The following is an 18,918-nucleotide window of genomic DNA, read 5'->3' on the forward strand; positions in this document are numbered from 1 at the left end:
GTGCTTTTGGGCTGTTTACTGGGATGCACACCGATACAAACATCACCAGCACCCAGAAAATCATCAACTTGGTGAAAGTTGCTCCTTGGTCTGCCCAAAACTTGTTGAGCTGCCACTGCAAAGAGTAGTCCTTCAATGGATATTGGAGACTGACACCTTCCAAGGTCCAGGACAGGGGTGGTGGTGGAGGGTTGCTTTTCAGAATGTAGGCCTGTCACCAGTGATGTGCCACAATGATTGGTGCTGGATTTCACTGCTTTTTGTCATTTATATAAATGATTTGGATGTGAACATAGGAGGCATGGTTAGTAAGTTTGCAGACAACACCAAAATTGGAGGTGTAGTGGACAGCGAGGATGGTAACCTTGGAGAACAATAGGCTATTGATCAGATGGGCCAATGGGCCAAGGAGTGGCAAATGGAGTTTAATTTAGATCAATGTGAGGTGCTGAAGTTTGGAAAGGCAAATCAGGGCAGGGCTTATACACTAAATGGTAAGGTCCTGGGGAATGTTGCTGTTCTAAAAGAGCTTGGAGTGCAGGTTCATAGTCCCTTGGAGTGCAGGTAGATAGAACATAGTTCTATCAACAGCACAGTGTAGTCCCTTCAGCCCTCAGTGTTGTGCTGGCCTGTGAAAATAGTCTGATGCCCATCTAACCTACACCATTCCATTATTATCCATATGTATGTCCAATACCCATTTGAATGTGCTTAACGTTGGCGAGTCTACTACTGTTGCAGTAGGCCGTTCCATGCCCCACTACTCTCTGAGTGAAGATACTACCCCTGATATCTGTCCTAAATCTATCACCCTTCAGTTTAAAGCTATGTCCCCTTGTGTTACCCATCTGAAGAAAAAGGCTATCACTGTCCACCCTATCTAACCCTCAATTATCTTGTATGTCTCGATTAAGTCATCTCTCAGCCTTCTCTCCAATGAATGCAGCCTCAGTTCCCTCAGCTTTTTCTCATAAGATCTTCCTTCCAGGCAGCATCCTAGTAAATCTCCTCTGAACCCTTCGCAAGCTTCCACATTCTTCCTATAATGCGGTGACCAGAACTGCACGCAATACTCCAGGTGTGGCCTGTGAGAAACGAAGTTCACTCACTTCAATAATTTCAGTCCGAGACAAGATCTGAAACAGTAGTATCGTTTATTACGCTCTTGCAAGAGGGGTGTGGTCTCCACTGTCCACAAGGCACACACTCACACTGAATTTAACAAGTACACAATATTTATGTAATTCGTTTCTCTTCCCTCGTCCCATTGCTCCTCCCCTGTTTACATCTGTTCTAATCTAAACCCGGCTGTTTATATTAGATTAGATTACATTACTTACAGTGTGGAAACAAGCTCTTCGGTCCAACAAGCCCACACCGACCCGCCGAAGCGCAACTCACCCAGACCCATTCCCCAAAATTTACCCCTTCACCTAACACGACGGGCAATTTAACATGGCCAATTCACCTAACCTGCACATTTTTGGACTGTGGGAGGAAACCGGAGCACCTGGAGGAAGCCCACGCAGACACGGGGAGAATGTGCAAACTCCACACAGACAGTTGCCTGAGGCGGGAATTGAACCCCGGTTTCTGGTGCTGTGAGGCAGCTGTGCTAACCACTGTGCCACCATGCTGCCCACTCCGAACTCATCCAGCCTTGTCCGTGAAAAAATGTTTATCTCTGGCCTCACGAGGCCGTTTGACCACCTCCCTCTGTGGTCTTATTGTTATTTATCCTTCTTCACTGCCATCTGTTTCTGTGCTAGCCAAAGCAATATTTCCTTTTATTCTTTATTTACACAGAGCCATGATGGTGGTCTTTTGTTTTGTTTTTGCTGAAGTGGGAAACAGATGCTTGTAACTGTTTGTACCGGCATATCTAGCTTAACCTACACCCCCTCCCCTCACAGCACCTTACCTATTTGTCTGTAACATCTACCATTGTTTGCAGGCACATTTCATTCTTGTATGCACATTTTAGCTAATGCAAAAGCAATTATATATTTCCTTCACATAGTTTTCATTCTTGTTAACTCAGCTCTTGGCTGAAACAATTATACACTGGTGTGAGTTCATTTACCTTGCATAAGCAATTATGATTGCAGAAGTAACACTGCTTTACCTATATCCCACATGGCCTAACCAGTGTCTTGTGCAGATAAGCATGACCTTAGGGCTTAATCCCCCTACCAATAATCACCAACATACCATATGCCTTCTTAACAACCCTAACAACCTCGGTGGTAGATTTCAGAGATTTATGCACCTGGACACTGAGCTCTCTGTTCATGTACACTGCCAGGAATTTAACCATTAGCCCAGTACTCTCCATTCCTGTTATTTCTTCTAAAGTGAATTACCTCACACTTTTCCACATTAAATTCCATTTGCCACTTCTCAGCCCAGCCCTGCATCTTATCATCTATGTCCCTCTGTAACCCACAACATCCTTCAGCACAATCCACAACTCTGACTACCTTAGTGTCATCCTCAAATTTACTAAACCATCCTTCTACACATAAATCCAGATCATTTATAAAAATGACAAATGGCAGCGGCCCCAAAACAGATCCCTGCGGCACACCACTGGTAAACTGAGCACCAGGATGAACATTTCCCATCAACCACCACCCTCTGTCTTCTTACAACTAGCCAATTTCTGATCCAAACTGCTAAATCACCTTCAATCCCGAAACTCAATTTTTTGTGCAATAGCCTACCATGTGGAACCTGATCAAACACCTTACTGAAGTCCACATACACCACATCATCAGCTTTTCCTTCATCCACCTGTTTTGTCACCTTCTCGAAGAACTCAATAAGGTTAGTTAGGTATGACCTACCCTTCACAAAACCATATTGACTATCCCCAATCAAATTATTCCTTTCCAGACGATTATAAATCCTATCTCTTATAACCTTTTCCAACACCTCACCCACAACACAAGTAAGTCTCACTGGCCTATAATTACCAGAGTTGGCCCGACTCCTCTTCTTAAACAAGGGAACAACATTTGCTGTCCTCCAGTCTTCTGGCACTACTCCTGTCGACAATGATGACATAAAGATCAAAGCTAAAGACAATCTCCTCCCTGCCTTCCCAGAGAATCTGAGGATAAATCCCATCTGGCCTAGGGGTCTTATCTATTTTCAGATCTTCCAAAATCGCTAAAACCTCCTCTTTATCAACCTCAATCCCATCTAATCTAGTAGCCTGTACCTCCATATTCTCATGAACTTTTCCAATGTGAAAACTTCCCCTATGTCCTCAGATTCCACACACAACTTTCCACTACTATCTTTGATTGGCCCTAATCTTAATCTAGTCATTCTTTTATTCCTGATAGACCTATAGAAGGCCTTAGAGTTTTCTTTGATCTATCCACCAACAACATCTCATGTCCCCTCCTGGCTCTTCTTTACCCTCTCTTTCAATATTTTCTGGCTACCTTATAACTCTCAAGCCCCCTAACTGAGCCTTCATGCCTCATCCTCGCATAACCCTCCTTCATCCTTTTGACAAGAGCTTCAACTTCTTTAGTAAACCATGGCTCCCTCTCTCAACAACTACTTCCTTGCCTGAAAGGTATATACTTATCAAGGACCCACAGTTGCCATTCTTTGAATGAGCTCCACATTCAAGTGTGTCCATCCCCTGCAGTTTCCTTCCCCATCCTATGCATCCTAAATCTTGCCTAATCGCACCATAATTGCCTTTACCCCAGTTATACCTCTTTCCCTGCAGTATATACCTATCCCTTCCCATTGTTATTGTAAATGTAATCGAATAATGGTCACTATCGCCAAAGAGCTCATCTACCTCCAAATCTAACACCTGACCAGGTTCATTCCCCAGTACCAGGGAGATAGTGAGGAAAGATTTCAATCTGAGACTGGTACACTTGAGAACAAAGGCGAATCAAACAGTTAGGGCAGGCAGGGACAAAGCAGAGAACAAGGTAGGACTGATAAATTAATCTGCATTTATTTCAATGCAATAGGCCTAACAGGGAAGGCAGATGAACTCAGAGCATGGTTAGGAACATGGGACTGGGATATCATAGCAACTATAGAAACATGGCTCAGGGATGGACAGGACTGGCAGCTTGATGTTCCAGGATACAAATGCTACAGGACAAATAGAAAGGGAGGCAAGAAGGAGGGTGAGTGGGGTTTTTGATAAGGGATAGCATTACAGCTATACTGAGGGAGGATATTTCCGGAAATACAACCAGGGAAGTTATTTGTGTGTAACGGAGAAATAAGAAAGGGATGATCACCTTATTGGGATTGTATTATAGACCCTCTAATAGTCAGCGGGAAATTGAGAGACAAATTTGTAAGGAGATCTCAGTTATCTGTAAGAATAATAGGGTGGTTATGGTAGGGGATTTTAACTTTTCAAACATAGACTGGGACTGTGATAGTGTTAAGGGTTTAGATGGAGAGGAATTTGTTAAGTGTGTAAAAGAAAATTTTCTGATTCAGTATGTGGATGTACCTATTAGAGAAGGTGCAAAACTTTACCTACTCTTGGGAAATAAGGCAGGGCAGGTGACTGAGGTGTCAGTGGGGGAGCACTTTGGGGCCAGTGACCATAATTCTATTAGTTTTAAAATAGTGATGGAAAAGGATAGACCAGATCTAAAAGTTGAAGTTCTAAATTGGAGGAAGGGCAATTTTGACAGTATTAGGCAAGAACTTTCAAAAACTGATTGGGTGCAGATGTTCACAGGTAAAGGATTGCCTGGAAAATGGGAAGCCCTCAGAAATGAGATAACGAGAGTCGAGAGAAAGTATATTCCTGTCAGAGTGAAAGGGAAGGCTGGTAGGTATAGGGAATGCTGGATGATGAAAGAAATTGAGGTTTTGGTTAAGAAAAAGAAGGAAGCATATGTCAGGTATAGACAAGATCGATCAAGTGAATCCTTAGAAGAGTATAAAGGCAGTAGAAGTATACTTAAGAGAGAATTCAGAAGGGCAAAAAGGAGACATGAGATAACTTTGGCAAATAGAGTTAAGGAGAATCTGAAGGGTTTTGACAAATACATGAAGGGCAAAAGGGTAACTAGGGAGAGAATAGGGCCCCTCAAAGATCAGCAAAGTGGCCTTTGTGTGGAGCCGCAGGAGATGGGGGAGACAATAAACAAGTATTTTGCATCAGTGTTTACTGTGGAAAAGGACATGGAAGATATAGACTGTAGGGAAATAGATGGTGACATCTTGAAAAATGTCCATATTACAGAGGAGAAAGTGCTGGATGTCTTGAAACACATAAAAGTGGATAAATCTCCAGGACCTGATCAGGTGTACCCTAGAACTCTGTGGGAAGCTAGGGAAGTGATTTCTGGGCCTCTTACAGAGATATTTGTATCATCAATAGTCTCAGGTAAGGTACCGGAAGACTGGAGATGGTGCCACTGCTTAAGAAAGGTGGTAAGGACAAGCCAGGGAACTATAGACCGGTGAGCCTGTTGTCAGTGGTGGGCAAGTTGTTGGAAGGAATTCTGAGGGACAGGATATACATGTATTTGGAAACACAAGGACTGATTAGGGATAGTCAACATGGCTTTTTGTGTAGGAAATCATGTCTGACAAACTTGATTGAGTATTTTGAAGAAGTAACAAAGAGGTTTGATGAGGGCAGAGTGGTGGACGTGATCTACATGGACTTCAGTAAGGCGTTCGACAAGGTTCCCCATGGGAGACTGGTTAGCAAGGTTAGATCTCACGGAATAAAGGGAGAATTAGTCATTTGGATACAGAACTGGCTCAAAGGTAGAAGACAGAGGGTGGTGGTGGAGGTTTGTTTTTTAGACTGGAGGCTGGGTCCACTACTTTTCATCATTTACATAAATGATTTGGATGTGAGCATAAGAGGTACAGTCAGTAAGTTTGCAGATGACACCAAAATTGGAGGTGTAGTGTACAGCAAAGAGGGTACCTCAGATTACAATGGATCTTGATCAGATGGGCCAATGGGCTGAGAAGTGGCAGATGGAGTTTAATTTAGATAAATGTGAGGTGCTGCATTTTGGGAAAGAAAATCTTAGCAGGACTTATACATCTAATGGTAAGGTCCTAGGGAGTGATGCTGAACAAAGAGATCTTGGAGTGCGGGTTCATAGCTCCTTGAAAGTGGAGTCGCAGGTAGGTAGGATAGTGAAGAAGGCGTTTGGTATGCTTTCCATTTTTGGTCAGAGTATTGAGTATAGGAGCTGAGAGGTCAGGTTGCGGCTGTACAGGACATTGGTTAGGCCACTGTCGGAATATTGTGTGCAATTCTGGAATCCTTCCTATCGGAAAGATGTTGTGAAACTTGAAAGGGTTCAGAAAAGATTTAAAAGGATGTTGCCAGGGTTGGAGGATTTAAGCTATAGGGAGAGGTTGAATAGGCTGGGGTTGTTTTCCCTGGAGGGTTGGAGGCTGAGGGGTGACCTTATAGAGGTTTACAAAATCATGAGGGGCATGGATAGGATAAATAGACAAAGTCTTTTCCCTGGGATCGGGGAGTCCAGAACTAGAGGGCATAGGTTGAGGGTGAGAGGGGAAAGATATAAAAGAGACCTAAGGGGCAACTTTTTCACGGACAGGGTGGTACCTGTGTAGAATGAGTTACTAGAGGATGTGGTGGAGGCTGGTAATCAAGTGTGTCACCAGGATAATGCTGGAAGTGGCAACTTTATACACTTTGCACTGTCATCCTATATTCTGAAGCTTGAGTGCACGTGACATTACAATCTGACTCTTAACATCCCAATTTTGCTTTGGATGGAAACACTTATAAGTTGCCCAATTGAGAAATGCGATGTTTTTATTGTGTTTGCTGCAATATCTGACATCAACTCTTCTATAATGTACTGACATGACTATGAATAAAACATATTGTTGAAAAGCATAATTACTGCAACTTATGGGTGCCTTCACTGTCAGGTCATTAGTTAATCATATATTTCTCCATCACCTGTACACTGATGCTGCATTTTATATTATCTACAAAATGTATGTGGCAACATATCAATGTTTCTTAGACAGCAAGTTTTAAATCCATGTCCTTTACCAACTTAAAGGAAAAGGGCACCTGGCATATGGGAATTCCAAATATACAGCATCCATCCAAGTCACACACCATCTTGTCTTGGAAATATTTGTTGTTTCTTCACTATTGCTGAGTCAAAATCCTAGAACCCTTCTCTCAAAGTGTTGTGGATATATCTGCACCATTGGATTTGCAGCACATCAGAACGATAACTCACCTGAACCTTCTATGGGGAAATTAGGAAAACACACTAAATGGAAGCTTTGACAGTGATTATATTAACAATTTTTAAAATAATTCTCAGGACAATCATGCTCACTAATTGTTTTTCAAATAATTTATAAGGTTGACTCTGTTTCCCCATTGCCTTCAATGGAAAGAAGTGATACATGCTGCAATTATAGTTAGATATTGTTACAAGTGTAATAAATTGGACTGTCAATATTCAACTTTTCTCATTGGACTTCAATATCTGAGACTATCATTGACTAAAATTTATTTAAAATGGATACTTCTGACCCAAAATGGTGGCTGAGGTCACCTCATAAGCCCAGGCAATCCACAAGGAATATTCAGAACCAGATATCCAGGACTGACACTTTTAATCAATGGGCACTGAATCTCAGAGAGGCATGAAGAAATTTGTATCTCTTGTTTTACTCATACTTGCATGCTAATTTCACATATTAGAGATGAAAGGTTATCTGTGGCGTGTTTGAAAAATACAATGGAGGCATATACAAACCAGCCATACTTGAGCCAAAAAGAAGGGAGAAAGCAGCATAGATTGGTAACAAAAACAGAAATTGTTAGAAAAGCTCAGCAAATCTGGCAGCATCTGTAAAGAGAAATCAGAGTTAATGTTTCGGATCCAGTGACCCTTCCTCAGAAGGGTTTTTAGGAAGGGTCACTGGACCCAAAACATTAACTCTGATTTCTCTTCACAGATGCTATCAGACCTGCTCAGCTTTTCCAGTAACTTCTGTTTTGTTTCTGATTGACAGCATCCACAGTTCTTTCAGTTTTTATATAAATGGGTAACAGCAAGGTTACTGGAAACTCCCCTGTCTTTCTTTCATCTCCTTTAAGCTCAGAAACTAGCTGATAAACATCAATTGAAACAACAACAATAATTCACTGACATCTTCAGAACATCTACAGCTTTGTCAGCTTTTATGAAGGAAAAAGACAGCACAAAACAATTGGACTTAGCTTTCACTTTTCAAAAACTTGAAACCGCATCTACTCCTACCTTCCTCCCAGATACCTACCAGATACCACTGCCCCTTTCTGTTTAAGCTCCTTATCTGTGTACTCCTGTATGTTTGATTTTGTTTTTGTGGAGGGGTTGTAGGTAATACTTTTCCACCCCCATTCACTCTGAAAAACAAAGGAAATTACTCTTCATTTTTGATGTAGTTCACTAGGTTTAATTGACTACGAGCTAAAAAATAAAAATACAAGAAATGTGTTGTGACCAACCGAGAGGCTATTAAACAGAAGAGGAGCCAGGACCTCCCACTCATCTTGTTATAACAAAAGAAATACAGTATGCAGCATTTGGATGAGAAGTTGAAATGAAAACTGTACTGTAGGGTGCAAGGTTAAATAGCACATGCAGCAGCTGCATTAGGAAAGTTCCACTAAAACTTTATTGATTTCTTTGTCAAAATTAAATCTACAACTGTATTGTTCATTCAGCCTTAGATGTGACAATGGGGAGAAGGAGAAACATAGTCATAAGTACGAAGGCATTTAGGAGTGTGCATTCGATGGAGCTATTAAGTCTGCAATCCAGGGAATTGAGCCATTTGCTCTGATGGGTGTTGTAAGTACCATCAGCATGAAATGGAAAGTGTGGCACAGGAAGCTTGAAGTGTATGCTGACAGCTGTAATCTTTTTTTTAGGATAGGATGACAGTGGTGTGGAAAAACATGGCAATGCACCTTATTTCTGTTCAATGCGGATGCTTTGGTGAGATAGGCTTTCAAAACATTATCTGACAAGCAAGGAAAGGCAGGTTATCAATGTGCAAAGGATCAAGATGTGGTGATGCAAAATGCCATGTTCCAAAGGAATGTTTCAATCAGATGAGACAGAAAGACAGAGATAGCAGGGAAAAAGGCTGCAAAAGCAAAGCTAAACAGAGAGCCTGGAAAACTGTGTGAAGGAAAGAGTGTTGAAAGTAGCTTAATTGTGATATGAGGATGGAAAGAGAGAGAAAGAGAGAGAGAGAGAATACAATGGCAATCATGCTTTCTATCAGCAGGAGCAACCATGCAAAATTTCCAGTGACTGTTAGTCATGTTGTAGGGAGTGCCATTGCAGATTCAGGCAGGGGCAATCATATTTTTATTCTTTCCTGGGATGCAGGAGTCGCTGTCAAGGCCAATGTTTTTGTTGCCCATCCCTACTGCCCTCGTTCTGAGTGGCTTGCCAGGCCATTTCAGAGGGAAATTAAGAGTCAACTGCACTCCTATGGATCTAGTGTAGTAGGTTAGACTAGATGAGGATGGCAGATTTTAAAGGACATCAGTGAACCAGGATTTTGCAAAAAAAGAATTGTAATCATTGTCATAGTCACCATCACAGACACTAACTTTACTTTACAGATTTGTCAATTAAATTCAAATTCCAATCAGCTACTGTGGTGCCATTTGAACCCACTGTTCCCAGATCGTTAGTCTGGGCCTCAAGATTATTACACCATTAACATTATTGTTATGCAACCATCTCTCCTTTTCATCAACAGAACAATATGGGAGGAACTGAGAATCAAGTCCACAACTGGAAAATGTGTCAAAAAGCTTTATTCTATTGCATCTAAACCCCAGTTCAAACTGTTGGATGCTTTCCTGTGAATGAGCCATCGTTGTGGTAAATTCCCTCATCTGCACTAGTAACAGATTCTAAAATATTTATAGGTAAATGAGGAAATAAAGTAAGAAATGAAAACCTGAACCGTCACAGAAGGTAAATACCATAAATAGTGTACAGAAATCGTGCTTTTAAGTTTGCATCAATAACAGTGACTTCCTTTGTTAATTCAAAATATGTTTGCTTTTTTTTAATGTGATATGCCCTGCGTTAATTTCACTTTGTTTTATGATTATGAAACAGTCAATAAGCGTGGCTGGTAATTTTAGAAGCATAGATGCTCTGAACAATGCTTCCTTTGCGGTAAATGTCTTAAGGATTGTTTGGTCTTGCTTAGTTCCGTCCCAGATGCTACACTACTTTTGCAATATATTGTGAAATTTACAAATCATAAGAGCAGGGCGTAAGGAGGAGGTGATGTAATTGGGAAAATGAAGAATTACATTCCATAACGTCTTTTGAATAGGTGCACAATTACATTTATTTAAATGGTACCTTCTTTGTACAATACTTTCGATGCGTATCAGACGATTGTTGCTGAACAAATCATATGAAAAAAGGAACACAATTTTTTTTTTAAAAAGCCAATTGACATTGTCACCATTTCTTAAATTACATAAATACTGGAGATTTGATTGTTGAAAATCTTTCTTTTGGATGTGATTTTGCAAATTATTGCAGCTCTAGTTCACTGCAACTCAGAATAGTAAGAAGTGGGCGATACTGTGATTTATTGCTTGGTGAATTCTGGGGAAGTTCTGTGCAAAGGCCACAAAAATAGCAGGAAATCCGTCATCCCAGGTTGATCATGCATACTTCCTAACTGCATGGATTACTGTGGTGTTGTGCCTTGATGTCTGAGGATATGCTGTTCTAATTTATTATCCCAGATTTAACTTTTTTTTTAAATTTGCTAATCAGTGTTAAATGTATATTAAAATAACAATATAGGAAATTTGTCTTTTATTTCTTGTATTGATCCATGCTTTTAATCAAACATATCCTCCAATATAATGTTATTAATCTAGTGTTTGAAATAAGGTTGGCCAGGTGGATCTCTTTGGATATGGGTTCTCTGATTGGAGCTTTTAACCTGGGCCAATCAGGGAGTCCTTGCTGACAGAAATAAACAGGAGTCTTCAGGCCATGGAGGGGGTCGTTAGGGCCGACTGCCTTCCACGGTTATGTTAGAGCCTGGGTGTCTCTGGAGAAGGAGCACGCGGTGTCCACCAACACCCTTGAGCTGTTCAGGGAGAGGTGGGCAGGGAGTGGAGTGGAGTGTATTATTTCCCCACCAACTCTATTTTGATTTAATCCCTGTCCTCCCCTTCACTGTTTGATCACACAGTATTGCCCTTTGATGTGAAGGGCAGTGCTTGTCACTGGCCACTCGGGTGTTTCCTATCTTCCTGGTGGTGGAAATTGAATAAAGATTTGTGCACTTTGTGTCTCTCACTGTGTCTCAAACCTGCACACACACAACATGGGTGCTGGGGAAAAATAAGCACTACCGCAGTTAGGCGGTAGTGTGGGGGTTAATTAAGAAAAAAAATTTAACAAAAGACAATAAATAAATAAATAAATAAATAAATAAATATGAGTATGTACCCTCCCCTTCACTGTTTTGAAATAAATAAATAAATAAACAGGAGTCTTCAGGCCATGGAGGGGGTTGTTAGGGTTGACTGCCTCCGCGGTTATGTTAGAGCCTGGGTGTCTCTGGAGAAGGACCATGCGGTGTCCACCAACACCCTGGAGTTGTTCAGGGAGAGGTGGGCACTACAGGGAGTGAAGTGTATTATTTCCCCCGCCAACTTTATTTTGATTTAATCCCTGTCCTCCCCTTCACTGTTTGATCACACAGCATTGCCCTTTGATGTGAAGGGTACTGCTTGTCGCTGGCCACCCGGGTGTTTCTTTTCTTCCTGGTGGTGGAAACCGAATAAAGATTCATACACCTTGTGTCTTTCACTGTGTCTCACACCTGCACACACACAAACAACATGGGTGCTGGGGAAAAATAAGCACCACCAAAGTTAGGCGGTTGTTAAAAAAAAGAAAAAAAACAGAAGTGTCAGGGGTTCTGTTCACTCTGAGAGCTGGCTCTGAGGGAGCTGGATCAGTGTTAAGGACTCTCTGCTTGTAAATAGGGTGTCTTGGTAACGGGATATTGGCCGTTGTGGAATTTATTCAGTGGCCACCAAATAAAAGCATGCTCCTGAAAACACTCACTTGCACTAGTTGTCTTTGAGTTGGGGTAAGCGTTTCTGGCAACATGCCGTTAAAAAAAATAAAAAAATAAACAGAAGTTGCAGGAATTCTCCTCATTTTTGGGTCTGGTTCTGAGCTTGCTGGTCAGAGTCCATGTACTGTGCACGTATAAATAACAGGTGACTTGGTGACAGGATATCGGCCTCTGTGGAGTTATTTCAGTGGCGATAACAGAAAACTGTGTGCTCCTGAAGAAAATTCACTCACAATAGTCATCTTTGAGTTGGGGTAAGCATTTCTGGCATTGTGTCTTTATTTGAGCTTGTTCGATCCTGACACCAAGGACTAGATCCAGTACACAGAAAGTATGCGTTACTTTATTTGGGCAAATGACATTGGGGCAGATAAAAAGCAACAAACAATTCTTCTGACTGCTTGCGCACCCGTAACATTTTCGGTTATCAGAAGCCTAACTTCCCCTGAAGCACCAGATACTAAAACTTTTCGAGAGTTGATGGATTTAGTTAAGGGATATTACAAACCTCCTCTAATTCTGAGATGCGATTAGTTTTATTCGGCAGTTCGACAACCAGGGGAATCCATATCAGGATTTTTGAAGAGGTTACGACGAGTGGCAGAGGCAGGTGATTTTGGATTAACACTGAATGAGATACTGAGAGCCTGTTTGGTATTGAAGCTACTTGGATGCTGCCTGAACTGCTGTGCTCTTCCAGCACCACTAATCCAGAATCTGGTTTCCAGCATCTGCAGTCATTGCTTTTACCTGTTTGGTATATTGAAATAATGCAGAAGTGCATACTGGCTGAAGCCCATCTGGCTTTGACATTAGAAAATGTGACAAGTGGAGCATGCGAGTTACAGGGTATCCTGGTGAAAGTGGACACTCTCACTTGGGCTTTTCTTTTCTTCCTGGTGGTGGAAATTGAATAAAGATTCATCCATCAACTGAGCTTGGGGAATGCCACTTGAGTATAGGCAAATCGCAGAGCCTCACACAGGACTTATCCTGAGCTGAGGGACCCGAAGCCATCCCACAGCAAAACCCCAAAACAAAGCCAAGCCTTGGCCAAATGATGATAATGTTCTTTCGGATCCAGGCCAGCTGTAGTTGTTGCTGGTATGCAGACCTGAGACAGCAAAGGAGTCCTACGAGGTTTGACTTGAGTCAAAGAACTCCTAGACGAGTGCCCACTCTGGAAAGTTCACCTATATGTGGTTTGGAACAGTTAAATTGCTTAACAACATCTAAATCAGAAGCAATCAAAAATAGATGTGTGGTTAAATGGTCACCCAGTTCTAATGGAAGCTGATGCTGGTGCAGCTGGATCAGTGATTGCAGAACCAGCTTTGAACAAGATTCACTCTGATCTTCAAATCTTGGTTTTGTGCAAAACCTCATTCAACTGACAACATATAGTGTGGAACTGTTAAAGATTAAGGGTACAGATTCAGTCCTGGTCACCAATGAGAAGCAGTTTGTGCAGCTACCACTGATTGTAGTAAAAGGCTTGCCTTGATGAGGCAGAATTGATTGAGAAAAGTTCTCCTTGATTGGTTCAACATTTTTTGATGAGAAAATGGCTCCCTGAATAAAGCCCTAGTTAAATACCTGGAAATTTTTCAGGAAAGTCTAGGGACTATCAAAGGAGCCAAGGTCATTTACATGTTGACCAGGAAGCGATTGCGCAATTCTGCAAAGTTCACTTGGTGTCATTTGCCTTATGTGCAAAAGTAGAGGCAGAAATCAGGGCTGGAATGCAAAGAAATCATCCAATCAGTACATTTTGCTGAATGGACAGCACTGGTCATACTGATTGTGAAGCCCAATGGGTCAGTTCACCTTTGTGGGGATTTTAAGCGAATGATAAACAGCTTCTCGTAGCTGGATAAATACCCAATCCTTCACATAGAGGACTTGTACGCAAAATTGGCAGTGAGGCACTGTCCTTTGTGGAATTGGACATGAACTATGCTTATCTGCAATTACGATTAGATGAGGAGTTAATACCCATAAGGGTTTATATCAATATACAAGACTACCATTTGGGGTATCATTAACCTGTATCTTTTCGAGTGGACTATGGAGGTCTACCCCAGATCGCCATTTATTGTGGTGATGTGAAAATAACCGGGAAAACCAATAAGAAACACTCAGAGAGCTAAGGTGTTAGAAGAGAAAATGTGTTTTCCAGACCCCAAGTGACCAACTTCGGTTACAGAGTCGACAAGACCTGGTTAAACCTGTAAGACGATAAAGTGAAGGCGATCAAATGTGCCCCGACTCCCACGTCTTTACCGGGGCTTAGGTATTTCCTTGAGTTTGTGCATTGTTCCAGAAAATTCATTCATAACCTGGCCTCCATCTTGGCACCTTTACGCCTGCTGTTGAAAAAGTTAGCCTTGGAAATGGTCACATAGTCAAGAATAGCCTTGAAGCAAGTGAAAATGCAACTATCATTGTCTGAAGTGTTGGCCAACTACAATCCGAAATGGGATGTGGTGCTGACATGCGATATCTCCCTATACAATATAAGGGTAGTGTTGACTCACTGGTGGCCCAATGGAGAGGAACACCTGATAGCATATGGTTCTCAGACTTTGGCTGATGTCAAACGCAAATATACCCAGATAGGGAAGGAAGGTTTGGTGGTAATTTTTGGTATGAGGAAGTTCTGCCAATTCCTCTATGGTTATAAATTTGTCGTAGCAACAGACCTCAAACCCCTGCTAGGGCTGCTTAAAGAGGACAAGGTCATGCCACCCATAGCTTCTGGTCAAATTCAACAGTGAACTCTCATTCTAAGTGCATACAATTACAAATTAGAACACCACCTGGGAGGCCACATGACAAATTCAGATGTTTCCCATTAGCAGCGACACCACTATTGGCACCTCTGCTGGAAGAGTCCAGTCTAGTTTTAAATTTTCTGGAGACCCTTCTGGTCACTGCTGACTGTGGACACAAGAAATCTTGTCCTGGCAAAATTAAAGCAGCTGGCGGTGATAGAGGAAACAAAAGGGCCATCACAACCAGAATTGAAACCTTTCTGGACCCAGCAAGACTAGATCACCATCGAGGCTGGCATATTATTATGGAGAGCAAGGCTGACTGACCCAGTTAAAGGTTACCACCATCGACAATCCATGTCTTTTCATGGGCTCAATGTTCTTAATCATTGTGGACACCTACTCAAAGTGGCTGGATGTGCATAAAGTTCATTTGTCATACACTGGGAAGATGTTAGAAAAACCGTGTGCATCTTTTGCAATGCACGAACTCCAAGAAGTGTCGGTCACAGATAACAGTACATCGTTTAGCAGCAGGGAATTTGAGTATTTCTTAAAATTGAATGGTATTTGACATTAGGACAGATCCACACTATCAATCATCCAATAGTCTGGCAGAAAGAGAAGTCCATACTTTGAAGGCAGGCTTAAAGAAGCAGCCTATACCTTTGGGTTAAGGTGGCGGCAGAGTAAAACGCTCCAGCTGGAGCTCCTCTGTTCGCCAAATCTTTTTCCTCTTTCTTTTTTCCCTCTTGCAATAGGTTTTTCTTCCCCCCCTCCCAACCCTACCTGGAGGGAATGGAGAACGGAGTTGGAGACCAGCCCCGTATAGGAGATGAGTCCCGGCCAGGAGGACAGAGTCCTGGAAGCGAGTCGCAGCTGAAGCAGGGAGCAGAGCGAGTGCGGCTGACTCCCAGAAACAAGTCGAGGCTGGAGCAGGGAACAGAGTGGGCGCAGGCTGAGTCCTGGAAGTGAGTAGAGGCCAGAGCAGGGAGCAGAGCGAGTGTGGGCCAGCCGAGAGGATGAATCCTTGTGAACGAGTGTGGCACAGAGGCCAACACAAGTGGAGGCAGCGAGGCCTTGTGTTCTGAAGCCCGGTGGTGGGCATGGACTCAGTGAAAAAGGACTATAACTTGAATATTCTGAAGATAGTTTTTATAATCATTCTGGACTTTTTAAACTTTGTATTCCCATACTAGACTTTTATTCTCCTATTTCAATTCTGTAACAACACTTAAAGTACTTGTGCCTAAGATGGTGTCGAGAGGTGACATTACAGACTTTTCACTGCATTCATTTGAGTGCATGTGACACTAAAGGCTATTCTATTCAATTGTTCATCAGATACCAAACTGTCCTGGTTCCTATTTGATTATAGGATCATCCCTCATGCAACCAAAGGGATAGCTCCAGCAGTGTTGCTCATGGGGCAAAGACTCCGTACCAGGTTAAATCTGATCTTCCTGGACCTGGGTGAAACAGCATCAGGAACGCCAATCCCAGAAATAAGACTCTGCTAAGCAAGAGAGACAGTTTACTTCAGGGGATGAAGTTTGGTGTAGGAACCGCAGAAATGGCTCTGCATGGATAAGAGACAAAAAAAACTGCAGATGCTGGAGTCCAAGGTAGATAAGCAGAGGACTGAAAGAAAGCAGCTGCCTGGCTTGCTGTGTACTCCCAGCCTCCTGCATGGATAAGAGGCATGGTCACTGCCAGGTCAGGTCCAGTGAAGTATAAAGTTCAGGTAGGGGTGCGAGGGTCCTGAACAAGCATGTAGACCATGTGAAAGCCAAAAACGGGTTGGAAGCAAAATGTGCCTGGCTCCTCGAGAGCCTTACTGACTTTTCTGCAACCTATGGGTTCTCCCCCACCATTGAGTGTTAAAGATACCTCTGAATCTGAGATGGATATGGTTGGTGACATTATCTCAATGCGGTTGTTGCCTGAAGAAGTAAGTTAATTTCTTCCAAGACACCTCGGAATGCAAGAGGTGAGCTACTGTATGTCACACGCCACCCATTTCAGAGGCAGAATTGGAGGAACCTGACACAATGCTAGAATGCCCCAGGACTAGCTACAAAAGAAAGAACTGTTCTATGTCCTCCTCTATAGGAGGAGGGATGCAGTGACTTAAATGAGGTCAGCCAGGTGGATCTCATAGAGTATGAGTTCCCTGACTGGGGCTGTTAATCTGGTCCAATCAGGGAGACCTGGCTGACAGGTAAGAATAGGAGTGTCACCCAACGTAGTGCACCAGTTGGAGGATGCACAGGTGTGCGGTGGGATCCCGTCCGCGCTCACCCCATCCCAGAAGGAATTTCACATTGGCCCCAAGTCCCGTACTTCCCACGGGAGCCTGTGCCCCACAACCTGAGCTGCCTCCAGAACTCTAGTTTTGTAGCTTTTAAAAATGTAAAAAGACAGGCCCTGTATCGACTGCTGCTGCACACCGTCCACCCCTTCTCCCTCATTCACTGCCCGGACACGCCTTGGCGTGCCCATTTGCCACCGGACAGTGGGGATCCCCAGTGGAGGGCTCTCTACGTGGAGGTCCTCCCCCTTTCTCTTGGGGATCTGGGGCGGAGGGTGTTGCATGCAGTGGTCCCCTGCAACTGCTTGTTCTGTGGTGCTGTGGAGTCCGTGGACCATGTGTATATTGGGTGTGGGCGTTTGCACTCCCTTTTTGATTTTCTTAAAAACCTCCTTCTCTGTTTTTGGTTACACATCAGTCCCACACTCCTGATCTTTGGGCAGCTGGTACATAGGAGGGAGAGCAGATCTGAAAACCTCCTTGTGGGTCTGCTCCTGGGCCTGGCCAAACTGGCCATCAACAGGTCCAGGCAGCGGGCCGTGGAGGGGGTCATTAGGGCCAACTGCCTGCCCCTCTTCCGCGGTTACGTTAGAGCCTGGGTGTCTCTGGAGAAGGAGCACGCAGTGTCCACCAACACCCTGGAGTTGTTCAGCTTGTCCCTCTTTTCAGCTTTTCCCTTTATGTCAACCACATCAAAGATTTCCATTAATCCTTCACCTCGCCTTTTCAGTGTAGTATCAGTATCTGCCCACCTCATCCCTGTGTCCTCTCTGCTTTTCCACTGACTAGGTGTAGGCAAACCCAACGAATAAAGCTCTTGCAACATGGGATTTGGAAAGGAGACCAGTCACTGTCCATAAGCATCCGTGCTGAGATGCTGCAGCCTTTGCAAAAATGCTTCTCAGGGCATCTGGAGCAGGGAGGAAGAAAGTCTCTGAATAATGATAGATAATTGACAGTAGTCTCTGCCAACTGCAAATTGCACTTGAAGAAGTAATTCTTCTGCAGCGTGTCAAAGAGATGTACAATACAGAAACAGACCCTTCGATCCAACTCGTCCAGGCTGACCAGATAACCTCACCTAATATAGTCCCATTTGCCAGCACTTGACCCACATCCCTTTAAACCCTTCCTATTCATATACCCATCCAGATGCCTTTTAAATGTTGTAATTGTACCAGCCCGACAGCACGGAGTCAGGCCCTTTGGTCCAAACTGGTCCATGCCGACCAAAATGTCCATCAACACTAACCCCATTTCTCTGCACTTGGCCCATATCCTTCTAAACCTTTCCTATCCATGTATTTGTCCAAATGCCTTCTAAATGTTGTTAATGTACTTGCCTCAACCACTTCTGCTGGCAGCTCATTCCATATTCGTACCACCCTCAGTGTAAAAAGGTTGCCTCTTAGGATCCCTTTCATTCCTTCCCCTCTAACCTTAAACTGATGCCCTCTAGTCCTCAATCCCCCAATCATGGGAAAAAGGCTGAGTGGGTTCACCCTATCCATGCTTCTCATGATCTTATACACTTCTTGAAGATTGCCCCTCAGTCTCCTAAGCCCAAAAGAAAAAGGTCCTAACTTGTCCAACCTCTCCCTATAATACAGACTCTTGGGCTCTGGCAAAATTCTTGTAAATTTCTTCTGCACTCTTTGCAGTTTAATC

Source organism: Chiloscyllium punctatum, chromosome 9 (assembly GCF_047496795.1).
Source record: "Chiloscyllium punctatum isolate Juve2018m chromosome 9, sChiPun1.3, whole genome shotgun sequence".
NCBI lineage: Eukaryota > Metazoa > Chordata > Chondrichthyes > Orectolobiformes > Hemiscylliidae > Chiloscyllium > Chiloscyllium punctatum.